Genomic DNA, 21633 nt, shown 5'->3' on the forward strand with positions numbered 1-21633 from the left:
CATAGCCAAGGAGAATGAAAAGAAAGAGAGGTATCGAGACCTTATAAGGGAGTTGCAACGATTGTACCCGGAATATTCTGTTAAACTGATCGTCCTTATCGTTATGAGACGTGGTTGTGGCTGAAATTTTACCGCGATTTCGCTGGAAGCGGGTGCAATTTTTCAGATTAGCACCCGCTCCCGGCGAAATCGTGCGGTTGTCCTTATGACAAATTTTTAATTATATACATACTGTATACTATGTAGACTAGCTTTGATGGTCAGTCGATTTCGAGAACTCGAGCATCCACAGGGGACTCTTGCGTTCGAGACTTCTACGTGGGACTCTTACTCGGTGGTCGCTGCATAATTTCGAGTAATGAACACGCACATACAATTACGTAACACATCAGGACGGTGCTTTGAATATGCGTATCTAACTGATGACCCTAGAAGGATCTCTCCGTCTACCCTAGCATGACCGTATTCTCTCCTACGGCTTGCTAGGGAGGTTGTCGAAGGTCAGAGTGGGTGAGAATGACTTTGCCTGTGACAAAGAGGATGTCATTTACTGTGCGATAGGTACGCCTGGTACGTGAGAGGTATATTCTCAGAATGTTGGTAACAGCGAACACGCCGAGATGAAAAACACTCCGATAATAAACACGGGTATGGCACAATAGGCTTTATAGTTTGAGCTCCAGAGGGAGCATCACGGCCCTACGCCCACGCTGCCACTAACTATTGTTTTACTTATTATTTGCTACTAATATAAACAGTAACATACCGAGTATATTAAAAAAAACTCAGTAACCTTTCATATTAAGGAAGTTATTCATGTTTTTCTAATAACCTGCGGCCTGCAATGCGATTGCAGAGGGTGATCGCGGGAACGAGCCAGCACTATGCCTCGTTGGAGGTCGCGCGTCATGAGAAAAACATTAATAATTTCCTAAATATAAAAGGTTACTGACTTTTTAAAAAATATTCTCGAGGACGTTTCACGCATAAGAAGAATTCAATCTCATTGTTGCGTGAGACCGAGAACGCGGTTTTATTTACAAGTGTTTACAAACATTGTATAATTGAAAGAAATAAAATTATTACTATCTTAGTAATCTGAGATAAAGAAATTTAGGTGGCCCGTTTGATTTATTTTTACCCCATAGTAATCGACGGCACTGCACTGCAATTTTCACTGAAAAGTTTCATCTTTCAGAGCATGTAAATCATAGATTTTTATTTTTTCAATTTTTCGGGTGCATCGGGTCTTCACATCACCCGAAAATTTTTCCAAATACTCATTTTGTATTTTCAAAAAAGAATAATTTCTTTTAAGTCTAGGAATACATACAAGCTATGGGGATATGCCAGCACTCTTATTCTCCCAGAGGGTTCGCTATATTATATTTTGATGGCTTAATAAGAATACTTTATCCGAATCCTGGTACGCATCCGTAAATATATGAATTACAATAAGATATTGACAAAAAATCACGACGGAGAGCGCGGGTGCGTTTCGGCACTGATTTAACATGATCTCGTATAGAACATTTTACAAATAATTGACAAAATGTTATTTTTTAATAACAAGATAATGGCGGAACTATTAAAGTCGGTTAAAAGGCATGTAAGAATATTTTTAGAGAAAAGAAATCTCAAATATAGTGGCGGTAGTGAGAACGTGTGTGGTGACTGGTGGTGAGAAGATTTTACGGAGTTTGTGTGGAAGGTATGAGTAGGATTGTGAGGGGTGAATTAGGGAGTTAAAAATTAATTTTCAGAGTAGTTGTGGATTGAGATTTGACCAAATAGGGAAAGTGAGGCTAGGTTGGCAAGCGATCGGGGGAGTATATTTTCAGGATTTTGGGCCTTAAGGGGGGCCAAGGATGGTTCTCGTAGTACTGGGGATGTTATTGGAGAGAAAGGGTATCGGCGGGGGTTTTTTAGGGGTGGAATAAAACAAATATAGGGAAAATTTGGGGCGGCACGCGGAAAAAGTCTTTAGAGACATCTGTAGGTTGTAGAAGGTACTTTTTACATGGAGAGGTCCCAGCTACCGAGCGAAAAATTCAGAAAGGTTTCGGAAAGAATTCGGAAAGAATCCGGAAAGGGTTCGGAAAGAGAATCGGAAAGGGCTATGTGAACTTTGCGTCCGTTTCTTTCCGAACATCGAGTTGTTCCACGAATCTTTCCGATTCTTTCTGAATGTCCCTTTCTCCTACTTCTTTCCGATTTATTTCCAATCAGTGCAGAGTGTCCCTTCACTTAACTTCTATTTCATTATATTTCTATATTTATCATATATTTCACATTTCACGTTTATTCAGAAAGGAATCGGAACGAACATAAACAGTGGGAAATAGGAAAAAATCGGAATAAACTATTGGGATACTGCGTCATTTATTCGGAAAGGTTCGGAAAGAAGTAAATGGAGTAGGACACTTCGCAAAAGTTCGGAAAGGCATCAGGAAGCTTTCGAAAGAGAAAGCGTTCGGAAAGAAACGAAAGGAAAGTTCACATAGAAATCGGAAAGGAACGGAAAGGTACTTTCTTTCCGATGCTTCCGCTAGGGTGGCAGTGCTATTCGACGGGGAATGCCACGACGGCCAACTGTTCGTGGCTCTGTGTCGAGTGCACTGTTAGAAAAGAGTCGCTGAATCACACCGATAAGTGAACGTTTTTCGCTCTGCAACTGAAGTGTGTTATTCCACATCTCTATAGGTGCAAAGTTTGGTATCGAAAGTGAGAGCGTATCTTTTTCATCTCAGCCAGAATTTTAGAAGATTAGAAGTTTTGACAAGATTTAAAAAAAAAGAATTATTTTCCTAATATTCGTGTAAAAAATTTTTTATGATTTTTTATTTTGAAAAATGAACTTTAAATGAAAATGAAACAGGACTTTTAAATACATCAAACAATTTCCTAAAATTGCAAAAAAGAGTGTAGAAGGTTTTAAAAGCAAAATGTTTCAATTCCGTATGATTAAAAAGTTTTAAAAAATGTAAATAATCGAATAAATTCCACAAATATTTAGTAGAATTAATGAAATTCAAAAATAATTTAAACTTTAGAAGAGTTTCAGAACGTAAGATAAACTTATTTATAAAACTGAACATTCTACAAACTCTTGTGGAAGAAAAAAAATGCGCCTGGAAATTGTGTACAATTATCAGCCTTTAAAGTTAAAATTCTATTGATTTAAAAATATATACTTTCAGCACATTTCTTCTCAGGCTGAATCCCCGCTTTTAATCGCAGGATTTTCAATTATTTTCAAAAAAAATAACTAATGAAATAAATTTAGAAAAATTCAAAAAGAAGAGACGTCCCTGTATGCTTAAAGGTATAATGTGTTTACTTAGAATAAGTTCTATGCAATTAAAAAAAGTTTATTCAAAGTAAATATGAGATTAGTTAAATTATTTCTAAAAATTGGAAACATTTAAGAATTGCAGTATTAAAATACACTTCAAATTGAATTATTTTTATATTTAATTTTGATAAGATATAACAGATATATATGTAAAATCAATAAATAATAATAAAAGTCGATAAACGAAGGTCTTTCATTCTTGTTGTTTGCGAAAAAGAGATTCCTCAATTCTCAAGTGTGAATAGTATGGGAACGGACGTCAATTAAACATCCATAATTGATGAAAGATTTTCATTTTTCCCTTTAATTACAAAAGACTTATCATTTGATAAAAATGTTGTGAAAATTTTTCATTGAAGGTTGTGTGGAAAGAAGTTTTATTAAAAAATGTTTGGGATTTTCTGACAGACAACTGTATGAATTTCTGACCTTTCTTATTTTTATTTTTTAAGTGTGTATTAATCTGCTGTATTAATCTGCTGTTTTACTAACTCTCTCTTAAAGAGGAGGAGAGACAGCCAAGAGATTCCGGAGAAAAGCGGGGTAGAGAGTCCGTTTAAAAAAAGCCTAAGGACACTTAGCCCGCCTCCCCTAAAAATGGATAGGCAGGTGGAGAAGGAGGCTCTCGGGGTGTTGATATACGAGATCATGGTTTGAGGGCAGACGTAAGACGGGCTTTGGAGCAGTTGAAAAATATGAGGGAGAACCTTAGGGTAAGAGATATGAAATGGTAAAAGGAGTTAAAAGAGCTGAGGGAAACAGGATAAGTATTGGAGAGAGAGAGAGAGAGAGAGGTGGTGTCCCTAAGGAAGAAAAAAGAGGATTAAATGAAGCAGATGGAAGAAGAGATTAGAGTGTGGAAGGAAAGGGCGGAAAAAATGATTGCAAATGTAGAGGGCAAGTTGCAAATAGAAGTAGGTGACAGTGGGGAGGGCGAGAAGAAAACTACTTGGCAGAGGGCAGAGAATATGATAAAAGAGAAAGTGTAAAAGCATAGGAATGAAAAGTAGGAGAGAGCGGATAGGGGAGTAGTTGCGGATAGTTGAGAATACAGAGAAAAGAGAAGGCAAATAGGAAATATAATATTGTGATAACAGGATTGAAGCTAGAGATCAGGGAAAAAAAGAGAGCGGACAGAAGCACTGCTGCAGAGTATAGGGTGGGTTAAAGGCAAGGTAGGGAAAGTTAGACTGGAGGGGAGCTAGGAAGAAAAGTTGGTTCCAATCCGAAACAAAAATGGGATAAAGGATAAGAAAGTTTTCATCGATAAAGATTTGACGAGGAAGGAAAGGCATATGCAGAGAATGCTGTGTGACAGGGCTAGGAGTCAGAGGACTGTAGGGAAGGCGGCGAAGGTAAGATATCGGAAAATAAAAGTAGATGAGAAAATGTGGGTATAAGACGAGGAGAAAGAGTCGTAGAAGGATGTGCAGGGAATTTGTTTTGTGGGAAGTAGGGAGATGGTGGTAAAGCAGAGTGGAGGAGCCGTAAAGTTGCTGTACTCGAACGTAGCAGGGCTCAAGAAGAGAGATGAGGATTTCTGGAGGTATATCCCGGAATTTGATGTAATGCGACTGGTAATGACGTGGATAGACAGAAAATAATGGGATAGAGTAGAGTGTGTAGGTAACGTGTAAGTTCGTGACTGTTTACAATAAAGATATAATGGAAAGAATTAAAGAAAGGGTGGAAGAATTACTATGCGATAGAGTGGCGGGTATTATGGTACTGTGGAGGATGGCTGTAATGCGAGTATTGGGAGGGAAGGGGGCCTTTACAGTGAATGAAAAAGCTTTGAAAGAAAATCGAAGGATAAGATAATAAATAAGGAGCGGAAGATTCTAAGAGACAGGGCTGAGGATAGAGGCTGGGCGGTTGCGAATGGTATGGTAACGGGACGAAGAGGGAGAATGCACGTATGTGAATAAGATGAGGGTATCGATGATAGACTATGTGATCATGAATATGCAAGGATGGCTGGAGATAGAAAAATTCGCAGTGAATGGGAGGATGGAATAAGACCATCAGCCATAAATTTGCGGATCAAAGGGGAGGGAGGCGGAACGCATGGTGGGGAAGAAGGGTCGTTAGGGGAGATGATGAAATTGACGAGGAAGACGATAAAGAAATTTCAGAAGCAGTTGGGAAAGGTAAGCTTCGTGGGAGAGTCGGTGAAAGAGATATGCGACGATTTAAAAGAGAAAGTGAAAAGGTGTGCGTAAAAGAAGGTATTTAGAAAGAATATGGAAGGCATGGTCAAGCCGTGGTGAGAGAGGGAATGTAAAAAATTAAAACCCAACACTTTTTGCAATTTTAATCGCGGATATGACAAGTAAGCTTGCAGCCAGACGGGTAGGAGAAGTTAGGATATGGTCAATTCAATGTGCAAATGAGATAGTGGTGTCAGAAAAAAGCGAGGAGGTTTTAAAAGAGATGATGAAAAGGTTGAGAATATACTTGAATAAGAAAAGGTTAGAGTTAAATATGGAAAAGTCCAAGGATGGTGTTCAGAAAATGTTTTATAGAGTGGAGGTTTGGGGCTGAAATATAAGTGAGGAGGTAAATGGGATATAGAATATGCATGTAAAGTAGACACTGCGGTTAGCAACGAATACGCCGAACTATATTGTCAGTAGGGAGACAGGAAGAACGAGTTTAGGGATTATAACGGGGAGTCGACCGTGTAAATATGTGGAGAAATTTTTCGAAGAGGGGGGAAATAAGCTAGTTAGGGAGTGTTGGTGGGAGAAGATGATCAGGTGTAGGGGTGGGAAGATGAAGGTTGAAAGGGACAGGTATTTTAGAATGAGTGGACTGCAGATGGATGAAGTGAGAATAATGCACGATGAAGGAAGGAAGGTACATAAGTTGATTCAGAAAAACGGAATAGAGGGGGGGTGGGGGGGTGAGCGAGTGGGGGGAGGAGGAGAGAGAGAGAGCGGTGGTTGTTGAACCCTTTTTTAAATCATATGTATAATTAAGGACGCGAAGCAACCTAAGGATGAAAGCCTTTTGCATCCATTTCGTGAATGATTTGACATATTTTAGCACACAGGTATGGCTTTAAGGGTGCGAGTCAATGATAGTTTCGAACGTCTGATTTTGGGTGAAAGCCTTTTGCATCCATGTCGTAAATGATTTGACATATTTTGGCACACAGGTATGGCTTTAAGGGTGTAAGTCAGTGATAGTTTCGAACTTCTGATTTTGGATACAATCGTTGCAGCTCCCTTTCAAGGTGTTGATGACTCGCCTGCTTTTCCTTCTTGTTAGCAGTGATATTGTAGTCGACAGGAGCAAACAATTCAGTCACCAATATAGTTCGTTTTTCGAAGTCTTGGAGAACGATGTCAGTTCTAAGTGTGCAACGCAGATTACTTTATCCGAAAATCGTAGTTCAACAAAATTTTGCACTACTTGTTGTGGAAATCGACTTTATCTCCCTAGAAGCGTCTGGTAGAACAGGGATGCGTCCAACTCCATAAGAGCGACAAAGATTGTAATAAACCATTTTTGGGTTCGCATTGTGTCTGCAGAGATACGTCGTTCCCGTGTGGGTGGAGCAACAAGATAGTGTGTGTTCTAGGAACTCCATGCCAATTATAGGAGAGGACCTCCTCTATTTCCACCGATGTAAGACGCAAATAGAATAAGTCAGTTATGAAGACATTGGAGATTCAGAAATCTGCGTCTGCCTTGAAGGCGTAAGATGTATCATCGCTATTGGATCAATTGATATACACGCTCTTATGCATGTGCATAATCTTACGTGGGGCGATATCAAGGGCTATAAGCTCGTTCTTCGTCCATTGAACCACCCAAAACGAGTAGAATAGAACTGGGACAGTGTAAAGACACAGCAGCCCATTAGCGCGTCCTATCAATGGCCTGGACTGACTACTGAAAAGCTTGAAGGTTTATCCACACATCAATAAGTACAAAGGATAGATTGGTATGCAAATTTGATTCGGCAAGTATGCCAAAATTCATGTGAAGAAATGAAACATTATTGGCATTCCCAGGTCCCTGAGCTTGTGAATATAAGGGGTAAAATTTGCCCAAGTACCCCCGCCTAAAATTGTTGCTATCGCCAATCTTATCCAAACTACGCTATATTGTAATGGTAGTAGACCTCTAAATTATGTTAAAGGGGCGCACCTAGGACAACGGATTTTCAAGATAAGGGGGCTCGAATTTTCGATGATTCACCACAGTTGCTAACCTTCAATTGTACATAACTCCTGATGCAGTTATCCAATCAAACTTCTTTCTGAGGGTTTTGGAAACGTCTTTTACCGAGCTTAACAATAAATATATGCACTGCACAATATAAAATTACTTCATCTTAATTTTTTTTTTAAAAACGTGCGTGATTTTTTTTCCTAATTCGGCATTTAATTTTTTTTTAATTCGGCTGGAGAAAAGCTTGATTTTTTCTCTTGAAAAATATCCCAAAGCAAATATGGGATGGAAAGTATTGCTAGAGTTGTAGGACGTCCTATGAACGTGGTTGCCCCGCGCCCACTAGCTAGAACGCCACTAGACGTGTTACAGAGCCTTATCCCAGTAGGGATACAATTGAAGGACCGCTATACGACGTCGCAAAAATGTCGTATGTCCGTGCCGTAAAGATGACGTAAAGACATCTCGGCGACATTAAAATGCCTTAAAGATGCCTTAAAGCTATCTTTACGACACGTTTATATAGGAAGTCTTTGTGACGTCGTAAAAATGTAGTAGTAAGGATGTCGAAAAGACGTCCTGCATTTATTTTCCTACCGGGAGTTCTAATACTTGATAAAAGTGATTTTTCTGTTTACTCGTAATGATGGTTCAGCTAGCTTGTTACATTTCCAGACGGTTTCTGATGAGTTCTTATTTCACCCATGTTTAGGGGTTTTTTGGAGTTAATCTTTTTGCTCATCATAATTTACATTACTTTAATTATGTAAGTATCCTTGTCTTTTATATTTCGGAGTGCTTTCTTCATGTAAATCCCCCGCCTCACGTTTTTCGGTAGTTTTTGGTCTGAGTCCCCTTGTCTCTCACATTTTTATTAACAATTTCTCTTTGCGAAAATGTCATACTGTGGGGATGATGAATACATCTTTAAAATCAGAGTTAGTTCTGTATATTACTCCCAAAGTAGAAAGCGTTTTCTGCTGATGGGGAATTCAACGTTATCTCTTTTCAAGTCGGCGAATCAAGTGCATGTAAAGGTACTAAGAAAGTAATATGGAAATTATCCATGCTTATATTCACATTCTTACATTTTATGATGCTTATATTTTCGAACATTTTGGATGAGTTTTTGATCGCGAACAAAATTTCAAACAAATGAGTAAAATAAAGCTGTCAGAGGTGTAACTTCACGAATCTCCAGCATCCGCTATTTTGTATTCTTTGTTGTTCCTCACTGAAAACTCCGGCATGTCACTGTCTCTTTTTAACTATGTGCAATCGCGCATTTTTCACCATTTTCTTTCGACTACCTGCTAGTATATAATGTTGGACCTTATACCCTAACACCACTGTTGTACTGCGAGGTCCAACATTATATATGCATGTACATGCACACCGTTTGAGAAGAGAGGGTTGCGTTCAATCCACAAGCAGTCGAACACGCTTATTTTGTGCGGCTAACACAAAAATAGATATTTTTGTGTTCCCAGCAAATTGACTCGTCAGAAACTATCTTGAAATATAACGGGCAAGCAGAATCATCCACCATAATCGTTTATTATTTTCCTATCAACTATCGTTTTCCCACAATGGAGCCGTATTGACAATTTAATATTGAGAATATCTAAATCGTACACCAGCTGAATAAAAGTGAAAATAAAATGTTCTTTACACGTAAACACAAAAATAATGTTTTTCAAGTATTAGAACAACTGAGACACTATAGCACGCCTGGTAGCGCTGCAGCTAGTTAACGCGGCATCCGCGCTCGTACGACGGATAGGCTAATCCACACGCTGAGTACCTAAAATACTCACTATCTGGATGTCCCAACTATGCAGGAACGACGTATCTCTACGGGTATAATGCGACCATAATAGTGCTTTATTACCATCTTTCTCGCTCTTATGTTTCCTTTAACCCACCAGCATCTAGCCCGCATTTTCACATTATATCTAAAGTTGGAAGGCCCTACTTCGGAGTGGTTAGTGGAAGGACGCACAGTAGTCCCACTAAAGATGGGCAGCTTAGCTGAACCGAAGAATTACAGGACAATCACTTGTCTAAACACACTGTATAAGATCTTTACAGCTATTCTAAATGATAGGATTGTTCGGACAATCGGACGATGGCTATGGATTGATTACCGTAAAGCTTTCGATTCGGCCTGTCATACACTTATCTGTCTTTTAAAAGTTTAAACGTTAATCCGCACATCGTCAGGTGCATAGAGAAATTGATGCTGTTTTGAAAAACCAGATTTACTATCTCACCTGGAAAACATCGTGTGAAAACTAACACCTTCACCTTACAGAGAGGTGTCTTTGAGGGCGTCACCATGAGCCCACTCCTCTTTTTGCCCACCATTATTTCCACTATTTTTCACACTTCGCCATTCCGAAGGTTTATTTTAAGCGAGGAAAACTTAATGTCATCCCCGAAGACCCTGAACTCGTCGACGGAAGCGCTATAGGATACCGAAAGATACAAACGTCTTATCCGGCAGATTGGGTCTTCCGAAATATCGGCGAGGAACAAAGTTTATGCAATGAACATGTTTACAGTCCTGGTATTAATATATTCATTTGCAGTGGTTCCATGGACAAAGGATGAGCTTACATCCCTTGATATCGGAAGATGAAAGGTTATGCACATGAACAAAATCATACACGTTTACCTTCTGTTCAACGACTACATCTCACGCCATCAAGGTGTTCGCGAAATGCTGAATCTAGAATGTCTTCACAACAGGATTATTCTGGGTAAAACACTTTCAGTCGCAAATAAAAGGTACACTTCTTAGAATGGCTAAAAAGAAAATGAGAAAAACTTCCTTTTTTCAGCAGAAAAAGAGCTCCTCGTAAGAGGATGCACGGTATCTTTCACACAGGGAGGGTTTTCTTTTGGCAAATTAAGACGGTTTTATTTCCACTTTAACATATCTTCGCTAAATTTTGAGCCAAGATATTCCCTACATCCAAAGGCAAAATTTGGCACTAAGGTTGCTTTATTATCATCTAGGTCACCCTTGCGGCGTTAGCCTTAACACCGCTCCGCTAAACACTCCCAAAGAAATTGAGTCAATTGTCTCATTGCCCAGGTGAATAAAAAAATGGAGGTGTGACGGTTATACCCGAAATATTCTGTGACGCTTATCGTCCTTATCATCAGCGGTCTTGGAGATTCCACGCTTTCACTGGGTAATAGCCTCAAAAGCATCCCAGCGTGTCTACAGGATGCTATGACACTTGCGGGTAAAATGCAGGTGGCGGTCGTCCTTGGGTTGCTCCGTGTCCTCAGGGTGCACGAGAGCTTTTCCCGAGCATCGTTTTGAGTCCGTCACAGACTGTAACCACTCGTATCATGGTTGTGAGACGTGGTTGTGGCTGAAGTTTTACCCTATATTCGCTGGGAGCGGATGCATTAATGGAAGCCTAAAACTGTCATCACTGTTGCGCTTCGTGTCCTCAAAACCTACGAGGGATTCGCCGGCCTGTCGTTGTGATTTCATCGTGCCCTGTACATCCATCTGGCCACCCATCTCACGGTCGTGAGACGTGTTTATGAGAGTGATTTACCGCGGTTCTACTGGGAGCTGGTGTCATTTTTGATGACGGTTGCTCCCAGTAGGACCATGCGGTCGTTGTTTAACTTTTTTAAATGATAAATAATGGATTGTGGAAGTGTGTAGAATGGTTTGTTTCTGACAGATTGATTGAGGGATTGTGATATTGACAAGGGGATGAAGCTATTTTTAAGGATTGAGACAGATTTGTGTGGAAGTTAAGGTTAGGTTGGTTTGAGATTTGTGATAGGGTGGGAGGACTCGGTTGATCGGATTAGAAGTAGCCGGTTGGGGTAGAGACGGAGAAAGAAAAGGCCGGTACCAGAACGCATTTCTGATGCGGCCCAACAACACTTTTGTGCAGAGCCGTCCCGAGCTCTATTTTATGGTAACAGTTCTGTTACAGCCCCTCCCCCGCGACGGTTTGGATATATACCTGAAATTTCCTAAATGTCGTCCAGTTCTGATACAATCTCGAAAAGAAAAAGAATTTATACAAAATTTTGTAAATCTACTATCATTGAACTAATAATTTTTCAGGGAATTGTTATCGTAGTTCTTTACAATTGTTCCTTTTTTTGTGCTAGAAGTTCCTGTTCTCTCAGTGTTTTTCCGCATCTGATCATCCTTAGTGATTATCTTCTTTCTGAAACAAATATGAAAAGAGGCACGAAAAACTTGTCCGCTTAGTCGATTGTTCTGTAAGTCTGTTTTTGTTTTGAGTTGAGTAACTGTTGTTTCATTAACTTATAAAAATTTTGAATACAATTTAAACTGTGTAATTTAGTTTATTAACAAATAGTCAGGGTAGTTTGCTTCCTGTTATTTAGGTTTGATTGGGTAAGTTCAAGTTTTCACTCAGCCTTTGTTCTTAATGCTATTGACCCCTTGCCATTTTGCCATATTTTGAGTATAAATATCCGCACATAATTTCATTAGTATTTTATGCCTCTATTTGCCAGTATCTGTACTAGCTTTTTCTAATTAAAAATTATTTAAGTTATATTTACCTATACTTTTCCCTTAAAGGTTTTTAAATTCGTAAATCGTAAGGGAAATTTTCTTTGTAATAATAAAAAGACCTTTATATAGATCGTATAGTTTGCCTTCTTAGTGTATCTGTCCATATATCGATGCTTTGAAACTTTATTTCGCTATCACTTTCAATATTTTTTCTGAGTGACTGAATTGGTTCTAATTCACGACCTACATTTAAAAATACTGGGGTAAATTGGGTCGAAGAGTTTTTGCTAGTATTTATTGAGTGAGGGTAGTATTTTGGCGTTTTAGTGTGCCTGATACCGAATTTTTTGGTTAATTCTCTTAAGGTTTTATTCACAAATTCCTATTAACATTTAAATGTATCGATTTTTTCTCTTTTTAGAACTTGGTAGCGGACCCATGATATCAGCTGCTATCATGGTCCATGGTTCTTCGATTACCCTTTTCATATGAGTCCTATCTTACTTTGGTTACTTGGCTTTACTGTTTGTCAAGTCTGGCAATTTTTTACGCGTTTGGTCACGTCCGAATGTACCCCTGGCCAGAAGTAATGTTCGGAAATTTTCGCGTTTGTTTTCTCTGAGCCTAAATGCCCTGCCTGGGTTTCTTCGTGGTTTTCCCGCAAAACTTCTCAAGCTTTGCGGTACTACTAATTTCCAAGGGTTTGAGTCTGGTAATAGAGTAGATTTGAGCCGGTAAGTTCAGTAAAAATAGAGTTGTGAATCTCTGATTCGCCATTTTTCATGTTTTTCGGGTCTTTTTCTAACTTGTCTGATTTTGGTAGAGTATCAGTTATCTGTTTTGCTGTCTATGTCTGCTTTCGGTTTTTCTACGTTACAAGCTAACGCAATTTTTTTTGCTGGTTTACCTGATCTCGAAAGAGCATCTGGAACGAAATTTGAACTACCTTTACGATATCTGACTTCGTAGTCATATTCTAGTAACTCTCATGCCCATCTGGCTAATCGCACAGTGGGGGGTTTTAAGTTCTCGAGCCACTTTAACGCTAAGTGGTCCGTGATTACTTTAAAATTATAACCTTCTAAATATGGCCTAAATTTTCGTATGGCCCAAACTACCGCTAGGAATTCTTTTTCAGATGTCGAGTACTGACACTCTGCACCGTTTATGCTTCTGCTCGCGTACACTATAAAGTAATTAATACCGTCAATTGTTAGCGTAAGTAAGGCTCCCAGCGCTGTATTACTCGCGCTGTTAACTTTAAAACATAAATATTTAATCTCTGGGCAGCCGAATTCACATTTCTCCGGACTGATCGTTATATTTGCATCATTTATTTTATATAATACAATGTTGAAATTATTTTAAATGGTCATACAAATTTTTAATTAGGGGCCGTCCATCAATCACATAACGCTAACTTTTCAACTTTTGACACCCTGTCTCTCTATTTGTAACGGTACCGTGACAATTGTATTTTACCCTCTCTGTCTTCACATATAACGTAGCGCATAGCATATATACGATATGGGTTCTATTAAATTATTTAAAATAAGTGATAACGTTATTTTGAACGTTATTTACTTATTATTATTTCTTTTTCACGAATAATAGAAAAATTTGCTAATTATTTATAAATCCTATTTTTATTTATGTTACATACGTACAAAAACTTTTTTATTTTTTAATTATTCAGTCCATTTATTTTAATTCAATTTTCTTCAGAAATCACTTTTCATTATCTACGAATGGATTTGAAATCCATTCATCGTAGTTATTAATGACCGTTACCGGAGTATCGTCAACATCATCATTAGGAATATTTATATTATCTAAGTCAACATAATCTTCGTCCATCTATTCGACGTGATCTGATTCAGCTTCTTTTTGTACTAAAATTTCTTTTTGCCGCCTTGTTATTATTATATCAGGCCTCGTCTTTTCAAGCACTGGAAGAGTTTGTTTCTGACCATTTTGTTTATGAATTATTACTCGTTTTTTGGAAGGAAAATATAATCCACAATCTTTACACGTTTTTCCAAGTAAATCTTTTTGCACAGAAGGTCAAAAGTAATCATAGGGTATAGTAATGAATTCAGGATGTTCGGGTTTGACATGAAGATGGCTTTGCAGTAATAGATCGGCAAAATTATCGCGCTTGTCAAAATTGGGCATCGGAACATCAACTTTTTTTGGCATTTGTTTGAGCACGTATGGTACAGGAAGAAATCCGTTTTTCAAGATTTGTCTGAGTCCAATTTTTGCAGGCTTACAGCAAGTTTCATCCAAACATTTAACAATCCACAATACCAAAGTAATAATTTTTTTAATAGTCACACAAATTTTTTTGTCAAATAGTCCAGAAAACAAATTAGAATTTTTGTGAGCATTAAAAAAAGAATTTTACTCAATCTTTTTTTGGTATAAATTATAAAATAAATATTAATCTTTACCTGGAGAAAATACTGGCTTTCTTTAACATGCTGTGAATACCATATATGTGAGATAAAATCCGCAACTTGCAATTCTTCTTGAGGTTCTACGTACTCAGCAGTGAATTTGTGTCCATCTAGATTGCAATGTCCCCAAAATTCCTACTGCAACGTTCGCAGAATAGGCAAAATTTCTTTTTCCAACTCGACATCTGTAGTTTTTCCTCTAGCATCTAAATGTAAACCAAAATGTTCATGGTGTAAAACGGTGCCAGAAATTTCTTTGCTGAGGGGTGACATTCTTCGTTCAATGTAAATAAATCCACTTCTCCTAGGTGCATTCATGAAAATGAATAAAGCATCCAAATCCTGTTTTAAAAAATGATCTATTACATGTTGAATTACTTTGGGATACCGTGGGTTCTCATCTGGTCCGCCATCTACAGATAAAAAAATAATTGGTTTTACTTTACCAGCTCCATTCAACATAATTTTCTGAAAAGAATCTATTTTCAATAATTTTTCAAAATCAGCAGCATGATTGGTTGCTGTAGATTTCGAGTGTTTTGCACTTCTGATTGCAATGTGAGTAGGACCGGTATAAGTCACAGCTTTAGGAGATCCCATAGAATTGGGCATACAAATATTAATAGAATTTACCTGGTACTCCAAATTTATTAGTATAGGTGCTTGTTTATTCGCTGCAGTTATACCTAAAGGTAATCTGGCTTTGTCGTCCTGTGATAAAAAAGGAGCTTGATCTGGCCCAAGAATAGGAGCTAATACTTCGGCTTGCTTAATACTGGTAGTGCAAAAATATTGATCTGGATGTGTTTTATGTAAGCTTGTTTGCGCTTTGCCCAAGCGCACTGAAACTGTCTGAATGTGTGACGTGCGCCGAAGAAAGGGGGCTTATTCTAAAAAAAAATCGAAATCGTGGTTTTTACGCTTTATATTATATCAATGTCGCGTTAAATAAATCTGTTATTGTTGATCTCATCTTTACAAATTTTTATTTTTCACTTATCACTGACCAAAATATGACCTGCATCGCATCGCGAACCTCTTTCTATAGAAACTCGATCAAGACTAAAGCAGAGCTGAGAGCAAGAGCGGTCTCCAACTCAAACCAGGCTCTATGGAGTTGTTTAGAGAATTTTATTTGCAGTTTGTTTATGTGGGAGTTGGGTGACCCCAGCCTTTTAAAGTATAGTATTAAGCGAGATAGTCGATGTTACTCTACCGGGTAACTGCCTGGCTGCTCCAAGACGAATGACTCTGAGATACCAAATATATGATTATAATACAATTGTGAAAAATTGACAGACTTCTTGCAGCGTTATGTAACAAATCAAAAAGCCCTTCCTCTCTCATCATAACGTTACCGTAACAAACCCTTAATGCCCTGTCTGTCTAAAAAAGTGTTACGTAATTGATGGACGACCCCTTACTATAGCAGTGTCATCTAAATAACAAAAAACGTTTGGCTTAAACCTGAAGTGATAATTTTATCCATGAGTCTCTGGAAAGTGGCTGGAGCATTGGTTAAACCGAATATCATCCTTTCAAATTCCACATGCCTTTTCCGGGGACTGTGAAAGCTGTAATTGGTTTTGAATTTTCTTCTAAAAGTATTTGTGAGTAAGCTAGTTTTAAATAAATTTTTGAAATAAATTTTGCTGATCTTAAAGTGTTCATTATTTCTGTCATGAGTGGAATTTAGTAGAGGTTCTTTTTCGTAATGTTATTAACCTTTCTGAAGTCTAAACACAATCTGTAATTTCTCCTGGATTTTTAATCTGAACTGGTTGGCTGATAATGTATCAGATATGCACCAAAAAAAGTCGTGCCAATTCTGTTAATGTATCATATATGTACAAATTTGAATAACTTTGTTTATTTTAAACCGATTCTCTTGAAATTTCGTATACGGCCATTTTTGGGGGTTCTCTATCCGACTAAAGCATTAGAATGATAAAAATTCGAAACAGCGGCCTCAAAATGGCGTCGTATATGGCAATTTTTTAATAAACTTATAATCCTTTGCGATGTACACGTTTTCATTAATCTTGGTTCAATGAAAATTGATAAACAAGAGTTTTTTAGTCTCAGATAACGAATCTACTATAAAATAATGTATCATTCCTCCAAAATGGCAGATCGAGTATGGCGGCTTACGACTTTGAATATTATTTGTTCCCTGTTCATAGAAATTTGCATTTACGGTTTTTTGCGTCTCTATTTGCAAATTCAAAAGATTTTCAGTACCTGAAATTGGAATATATTAGTCACTAAGCCTCAATGAATAAAATAATTCGAGTTTGTAGCCTGCGAATGGTATTTTATCATCTACCTCCGCTGTTGAAAATTTTACCCCCATAATTATTTTTCTCCGCTATGTACGGTCGCTAGATAAAAACTAAGCGCGAAAATGGAATGAGCGACCACGAAAACCCCTAGAAACGAATTCCTATGTATTTTCAAAAAGAACTCGTTTCTACCAGTTTTAGTAAGAAAACTGGAAAAAGCGTACTAGCCAACCGGTTAACTATAGGGGTTTAACCAATCGGAACAAGAAGGTTTAATAATTTATCTACTGTTTGCTAAATTATTTCTTTATTTTTTGTGCTCACGTTGGCTTTCGTTATGCTCAACAATACCTTCATAAATTTCTTGTGAACAATTATCTTGTACTTTCCTTTTTCCTAATCTGTAGCAAATATTATTAAGCTTGATCGCCTTATTTTTTAAACTAACGTATTGATTTCTGTTATCTATTTACTCTAACTCCTTAGCGTTTTGAAATTCCATTTTTGGTTTTTTCCGAATTGTACCTTTGTTTTTTTCCAAAGGTTACAATCGCTAACTTTGTATTCGCTTTCATATTTTTTACATTCTCATCAAGAGAAGGTATTAGATTTGTGTAAAATTTGACCCCCCCCCCGTTTTTGTTAAATGTTCTCGTTTTGAGACCCCCTGAATCCGAAAAGCAGGTTTTTACGAATGTGTCTGTCTTTGTGTGCGTGTGTCTGTAGATTTTTAGTTTGTTAGCACGATAACTTTTGAAAGAATTGACAGATTGAATTGGCCTTTGGTCTACTCTTTTAGTGTCCTAAAATAAAGGTCAAGTTCGTTAGCCAGCCATTTTGGGTGGAACTTCAAAAAGTGAGCGTATTTTGAACATTTTTAAGACCACTTTTTTCAAAATTCAAAAATTGTCTGCACAAATGTTCATAGAATTCAATCAGACGAACAATTTATTCTAATGACTTTTTTTTATAAAACCAAAATTTACCACAGTTATAGCATTTACAAAATTTCAAAATACACACGAAAATCAACATTTTAAGCCAAATAACGCATGATATGAAAAAATATCACGAGAAGAAAAATGTTTCTTTTTCAATGCCCTACAAGATTGTTTAAACACCTTTTTGAGTTTTTCAAAAAAATTGAAAATTCAAATTTTGACAGAATAGAAAAGAATGAAAAATAAAAAATTGCATTTTGCGGTTAAAATGTGCAAGATGGGTAAAAAGATGTATGAACAAAAATTGTGCATTTCAAAAAGATCTACAAACATGTTACAGATAACTTTTTGATTGCATGTGTATTTTGTGTATTAATCGTGAAACACGATATTAAAAATAAAAAAACAGCCAGCTGCGTGGGCACATTCTCATCACACCTTCTGCTTTTTAATTTTCCTATTCGTCTGGTGTGTGGGTTTTCAAAAATTTTTTTTGTTCTTAATGCAATTTTTCACGATTGAAACAAAAAACAGAAGTACCAAAATATTATTCATGAGAAATTAATAAATTTTTACATTTTCATCAAGAGAAGGTATTAGATTTGTCTAAAATTTGCCCCCCCCCCCCCCGCTTTAGTCATTTGTCCACTTTTTGTGATCCGCTGAATCCGAAAAACAGGATTTTACGAATTATTCTGTCGGTCTGTGTGTGTATGCGTGTGTCTATCTGTAGATTTTCAGTTTGTAGCACGATAACTTTCAAAAGAATTGACAGATTGTATTGGCCTTTGGTATACTCTTTTATTGTACTAAAATAAAGGTCAAGTTCGTTAGCCAGCCATTTTGGGTGGAACTTCAAAAAGTGAGCGTATTTTGAACATTTTTGAGACCACTTTTTTCAAAATTCAAAAATTTTCTGCACAAATGTTCATAGTATTCAATCAGACGAACAATTTATCCTAATGACTTTTTTTTATAAAACCAAAATTTACGACAGTTATAGCATTTACAAAATTTCAAAAAACACACGAAAATCAACATTTTAAGTCAAATAACGCATGATATGAAAAAGAGTCAAGAGAAGAAAAATGTTTTTTTTCCAATGCACTACAAGATTGTTTAAACACCTTTTTGATTTTTCTTAAAAAATTGAAAACTAAAATTTTGACCGAATAAAAAAAGAATGAAAAATAACAAATTACATTTGCGGTTAAAATGGGTGAAAGGATGACTCATCAAAAATTGTGCATTTCAAAAAGATCTACAAATTTGTTATGAATAACTTCTCGATAGCTTCTGTATTTTGTATTTTAATCGTGAAACACGATATTAACAATAAAAAACAGCTCGCTGCGTGGGCACATTTTCATAACAACTTATGTTTTTTAATTTTCTTATTCGTCTCGTGTGTGGGTTTTCAAAAGATTTACTTTTTTTTAATGTTCTTAATGCAATTTTTCACGATTCAAACAAGAAATAGAACATTGGGAAGAAAAATGACTGGTTTGGTTCAGAATAACGTACAGCTCACAGATCTTTACCAATTTCGACAAAAAAAAAGGGGGGAAACCAATAAGATATCTTAGAGAATTTTCCAGCCTCATTTCTGAAATAGGTTTTCAATTTTTTTATAGATTAACATATGTGACGAAATGGCCTTTTTTCTAGTTGACGTTCCCGGTGCTCGTCAATAACAGTATAATGGTTGAAAGCGCTGAAGTTGCATGAAATAGCATTAGTTAAGGATATTCCAATATTAGACAATATACAAAAAAAATTTTTTATCAACAAATTATTTGTTGAAAACATGTTTTCTACGATTTTCCATAAATACACATTTTTTCAAGTTATGTTGCAAGAAATTGGAATTGAAACAATATTATCTAAAAAAATTTCTTTTCTGATCATAATTGTTTATATTATAAACAAATTTAATGTACAAATGCAATAATTAGTCATTTTTCGACAGAAATATTTGTTTTTCCTATGTCACTCTTTTCAATTCGAAAATTTATGATAATTTTACTAAAATTCATAATTTGTTGATTAACCTTATAATTTTGTAAACAAATCCAATAAAAAATGCATTATTTGGGCACTTGTCGAGAGAAAAATTCGGTTTTTTCACTGGCAGTCTTTTCAGTTGGGAACTTCATTTCGCTGAAGTGTATATCAGCAAAATTAATAATTTTTGTATCAATTTTAAGATTTTTTAAAAACAAATTTAATAAACAAATGCATTATTAGGCCATCTATCGATGGAACAATTCTTTTTTGTTTCAATGTCAGACTTTTAATTGGGATCTTCATAATAAATTTGGCAACATTCATGATAAGTTGACACATTTTATGATTTTTAAAAACAAAGTTGATAAACAAATGCATTATTCGGGCATCTGTGGACGGAAAAATTAGTTTTTTTCGATTTCAGTCGTTTTAATTGGAAAGTTCGTGATGATTTCAGCAAAATTCATAATGGATTGATAAATTTTATATATTTTTAAACACAAATTTAATAAACAAATGCATTATTCGAGCATCTGTCGATGGAAAATTGATTTTTTTCCACATCCTAATTAAAACTGTTGACATAGAAAAAAACGATTTTTTCTGTAAAGAAATGCCTGAATAATACATTTATTTATCTAATTCGTTTAAAAAAATAATAAAATTTATCAACTTATTATGAATGTTGCTGAAACTCTTATTAACTTCCCATCCTAAAAGACTGGCATTGAAGAAACCGAATTTTTCTGCCGACAAATGCGCGAATAACGCATTTGTTTAAAAGATCATAAGATTAATAAAAAATTATGAATTTTGCTGCAAATATCATAAAGTTCCGAATTAAAAAAATTTTCATCGAAGCAAAAAAAATGTCGAGAAATGCCTGATTACTGCATTTTTTCATAAAATGTTTCGTGCAATATAACTAGAAAATAGTATGATTATGGAGAATCATAAAAAAAAATTCATTTATTTTTCGGTTTTGATTTCTCTAGAATCAAACCGAAGGGCCTATGACAAAGCCACCGAACGCGTCCTCGGGTTGCGGATAGAGGGGTCCTGTACCAAGGGTTTCTGCTGAATATGGTTACAAAAATAAATAGGCAGTCGCGGACAATTGTCCAGGGGTGGTCCCGAAGGAATTAACCCCCAAGCGGAGGTGTGAAAACCGTGGCGAAAGCTGAATGGCACCTTGAGGAGGTGTCTAGAACGGTGACTCTGGGAAACCGGGCGACCTCTCAGAGTACGCAGCCTTATCCTTGCATGCGGGGCTCTACAAGGATGGACGAACCCCTTTCCCTAGCTTCTCGTCGGAACAACAATGACAACAACAAACATAGTTGTAGTAAGTGCGGTTCAAAACAACAGAACGCGCAGGGCTCCCGACAATGGGTCGGCCAACAATGCCGACCAATCTAGAGCTGGGAGAGCCAATGAAAATGGATTCAATGCGATGGTTCGGCAGGATCTCGCGACCTTTGGGTGGACGGAGCGACTGAATCACGACTTGCTAGAGTGCTACGATGCGAGTGTGGCCCGTGAACGGGGTTACATGGCACGGCTGCGTGCTCTGTGGTGCGAGAAACACCCGGAGCTATCGCACTTTTCGCAGCAACGTCTGCGAAACCATGCTGAACTACTCCGTAGAAGGGGCTACTTAAACGGAACGCCTACTCTACCGCAGCTAGAAAAAGCCGGAAACAAAGAAAAAGAGGTGACACTAAGACCAAAGGCGGGCAGGCATCCAATAGATGAAGAGCGATGCTTTACGACCCGAAGAAAAATCAACACCAAGGTTTCTCTCAAGCCTGAAGATCCGGCTGAAATGGATGACGAGCTTCGTGGACATTTTTCCGGTGAATCCGACCTCTGGGCTATC

The 21633-nt window shown here is 37.0% G+C and overlaps 1 protein-coding gene across 10 annotated transcripts in view; it reads left to right on the forward strand.

The window, feature by feature from the left end:
- The window catches only part of LOC117169116 (probable tRNA N6-adenosine threonylcarbamoyltransferase, mitochondrial), a 210974-nt gene that overhangs the window by 18067 nt on the left and 171274 nt on the right, over window positions 1–21633 (forward strand). The window contains exon 3 of one of the 10 annotated variants that reach the window (XM_033355280.1): window positions 11690–11803. The exons of the other annotated variants lie outside the window; for them this stretch is intronic. The gene's annotated coding sequence lies outside the window, so the exon portion shown is untranslated. The remainder of the gene's footprint in view (window positions 1–11689; window positions 11804–21633) is intronic. 10 annotated transcript variants of the gene reach the window in all.

This window comes from Belonocnema kinseyi, chromosome 3 (genome assembly GCF_010883055.1).
Source record: "Belonocnema kinseyi isolate 2016_QV_RU_SX_M_011 chromosome 3, B_treatae_v1, whole genome shotgun sequence".
NCBI lineage: Eukaryota > Metazoa > Arthropoda > Insecta > Hymenoptera > Cynipidae > Belonocnema > Belonocnema kinseyi.